This window comes from Mercenaria mercenaria, unplaced genomic scaffold, assembly GCF_021730395.1.
Source record: "Mercenaria mercenaria strain notata unplaced genomic scaffold, MADL_Memer_1 contig_2916, whole genome shotgun sequence".
Lineage (NCBI taxonomy): Eukaryota > Metazoa > Mollusca > Bivalvia > Venerida > Veneridae > Mercenaria > Mercenaria mercenaria.
In genome coordinates, this window is record NW_026461007.1 from 33,788 (window position 1) to 37,823 (window position 4,036).

The window sequence follows — 4,036 nt, forward strand, 5'->3', positions numbered from 1 at the left end:
TTTGATTCAACCCGACACAAGGTGCATCACTGTTGCATCAATATTTCAAAAAAATCTATTTAATATTTACTGTTTTGATACACTTGATCCTCATCTCTCTTATTACTTAATAATTTTGACACAAACTCAAGCTGTTATCCAATATTACATCCACGTTGGAGTCATTTAACACTCTAATGACAGCTCCAGCTTCGTCAGATGTGCACAGTTTCTCTGTCCAGCATCGAAATTGTCGAGCGCGCAGTCTCCTGTAACAGCTCTTATTTCCCTGCCCAGTCTGTAACTCAACAATCCTGAAAGGGATTTTAATATCACGTAGCACAAATGTTCACCACTATAAAACGGAGTGCCGTGCGCAAGAACCTGGTCCTTAGGTCTAAGGTCAAGGTCACACATAGAGGCAAAAGCTCAGATACATGGATGACTTTCTGGAACATTTCTTCTTCATGCCTGGAGGGATTTTGATAAAATTTGGTATAAATGTTCACTACCATGAGACGAACTGTCATGCGCAAGAACCAAGTCCCTAGGTCTAATGCCAAGATCACAGGTCAAATGTCAAATTCAAGAAGGACTTTGTCCGGAGTATTTCTTCTTCATGCATGGATGGATTTGTCGTAACTTGGCAGAAATATTCACCACCATGAAGCACCTTGCTTTTTAGAACTACGTCCCTTTGTTTTACTGTAAATAGATTATATTGCAACTTATTTGTTACTAGCTATAGGGAAAAATCGAGAATACTTCTATGTCACAAAATGCATGTAACATCCATTTTTAGCTCACCTGTCACATAGTGACAAGGTGAGCTTTTGTGATCCCCCTTCGTACGTCGTTCGTCGTCAGACCGGAAATGCGTCCGTCCGTCAACAATTTCTTGTCTGCACGATAGTGGTTTCATGTATGATTTTATTTTAACCAAACTTGCACACAACTTGTATCACCATAAGATCTCGGTTCCTTTCTGGAACTTGCCAGATTCCATTATGGGTTCCAGAGTTATGGCACCTGAAAGGCCCAAAATAGCTATTTTGACCTTGTCTGCACAATAGCAGCTTTATTTATGATTTGATTTTAACCAAACTTGCACACAATTTGTATCACCATAAGATCTTGGTTCCTTTCTGGGACTGGCAAGATTTCTTTATTGGTTCCAGACTTATGGCCCCTGAAGGGGTCAAAATTAGCTATTTTGACCTTGTCTGCACAATAGCAGCTTCATTTATAATTTGATTTTAAGTAAACTTGCACAAAACTTGTGTTACCATAAGATCTTGGTTCCTTTCTTGAACCGGTCAGATCCCATAATGGGTTCCAGAGTTATTGCCCCTAATAGGGCCAGAACTAGCTATTTTGACCTTGTCTGCACAATAGCAGCTTCATTTATGATTTGAATTTAATCAAACTTGCACAAAACTTGTGTCACCATAAGATATCGGTTCCTTTCTTTAACCGGCCAAATCCCTTAATGAGTTCCAGAGTTATGGCCCCTGAAAGGGCCAAAATTGGCTATTTTGACCTTGTCTACACAATAGCAGCTTCATTTATGTTTTGATTTTAACCAAACTTGCACACAACTTGTATCACCATAAGATCTTGGTTTCTTTCTTGAACTGGCCAGATTTCCTCATGAGTTCCAGAGTTATTGCCACTTTAAGGTCCAAAATTGGCTATTTTGGCTTTTGCAGCCATACAGAGACTTCATTTATGGTTTTATTTAATACAAGCTTCCAAAATATCTTCAACAACAGTAGATCTTGGATTCCATGACAAATCAGATCCAATCGTAGGTTCCAGAGATATTTCATATCTAATTACCTTCCCTGATTGTAATAAATATGGATTTATATCATTTTGTCAATACTTACAGGACTTATTTGAAATTTCATTATTGTTATTAGTTGGGCTGAGACAATCAGGGTAGATAACTATGTACTGATTTTATGTCAAATTACCTACCTTTATTTCAAATAAAAATGGGTATATCTCCGTAACTAATGAACATACTGATCTGAAATTTCATGTATGTCAACAGATTTGTTTGGCAGATCCTTCTTTTGTTCACTTATAATATTATTTTTTTAAATTACTTCTTATTTACGTTAGTATAAATAGCTTATTTTTAGTAACTTTTTTATTATTGGCCGTAGGGAAAACCCAAGACCACTTTTCTGTGGTACAACATGGATGGTATCTCCAATTTTTAGGTATATTTTGACATATCTATACCTTGTAAGATTTTTTTTCTTTTTGGTTAAATTTCCTTCCTTTGCTGTTCCTGTCCTTTGGACATATTTTTTCTGAGGACATTCTTGTCCTCAAGTGCAATGATAACAGGTGAGCGATATAGGGCCATCATGGCCCTCTTGTTGACCTTTACCTTCTTTACCTGGTAAAGAGTTTCTTGTGGACTTATATTATTCAGTTTTTATGGCCCCACTTTGGGGGACATATAGATTTGCTCTTGTCCGTCCTTCCGTCCGTCCGTCCGTCCTTCCGAAAACTGACGTAGAGTCACAAAACTTTACAGGAATGTTGGTCAGCATGTGTAGTTGTGCACCTGGGGTTTCGCGTCCGGATTCATTCAATCATGTAGAAGTTATGGCCCCTGACTGTAAAAATTGGTCATTTTAGTGTTTTGTCGCGCCTAGCTCCAAAAGTATATGACCTAGAGTCACAAAACTTTACAGGCATGTTGGTCAGCGTGTGTAGTTGTGCACCTGGGGTATCGCGTCCGGATTCATCCAGTCATGTAGAAGTTATGGCCCCTGACTTAGTAAAAAATGGGTCATTTTAATGTTGTGTCGCGCATTGCTCAAAAAGTATTTGACCTAGAGTCACCAAAGTTTACAGGAATGTTGGTCAGCATGTGCAGTTGTGCACCTGGGGTTTCGCGTCCGGATTTATCCAGTCATGTAGGAGTTATGGCCCTTGACTTAGTAAAAAATGGGTCATTTTAATGTTGTGTCGCGCATAGCTCTAAAGGTATTTGACCTAGAATCACCAAAGTTTACAGGAATGTTGGTCAGCATATGCAGTTGTGCATCTGGAGTTTCGCGTCCGGATTCATTCAGTCATGTAGAAGTTGTAGCCACTGACTTAGTTAAAAATGGGTCATTTTAATGTTGTGTCGTGCATACCTCCAAAAGTATTTGACCTAGAGTCACCAAAGTTTACAGCAATGTTGGTCAGCATGTGCAGTTGTGCACCTGGGGTTTCGCATCCGGATTCATTCAGAATTGTAGGAGTTCTGGCCCCTGACCTGGGTAAAAATTTTCATTTTAATGTCATGTAGTGGGGACATCTGTGTCCCATGGACACATTTTTTTTTATTATTTCCACAATTATTCTACCAGAAACAGGTAATTTTCTGCCCTGATATCATTTATGGCTTTATTTTGAAAAAATTCTTAGTATACAGTCATATACTTGGTGTTGGCTTTAATTTTTTTTATGCCCCCACTTTAGGGGGGCATATAGATTTGCTCTTGTCCGTCGTTCCATCCGTCCGTTTGTCCGTCCGTCCGTCCTTCCGAAAATGTTGTGTCGCGCGTAGCTCTGAGAGTATTTGACGTAGAGTCACAAAACTTTACAGGAATGTTGGTCAGCATGTGAAGTTGTGCACCTGGGGTTTCGCGTCCGGATTCATTCAGTCATGTAGAAGTTGTGGCCCCTGACTTTGTAAAAATTGGTCATTTTAATGTTGTGTCGCGCATAGCTCCAAAAGTATTTTACATAGAGTCACCAACGTTTACAGGAATGTTGGTCAGCATATGCAGTTGTGCACCTGGGGTTTCGCGTCCGGACTCATTCAGTTGTGTACGGGTTATAGCCACTGACTTAGTTAAAAATGGGTCATTTTAATGTTGTGTCGTGCGTAGCTCCAAACGTATTTGACCTAGAGTCACCAAAGTTTACAGGAATGATGGTCAGCATGTGCAGTTGTGCACCTGGGGTTTCGCGTCTGGATTCATCCAGTCATGTAGGAGTTATGGCCCCTGACTTAGTAAAAATTGGTTATTTTAATGTTGTGTCG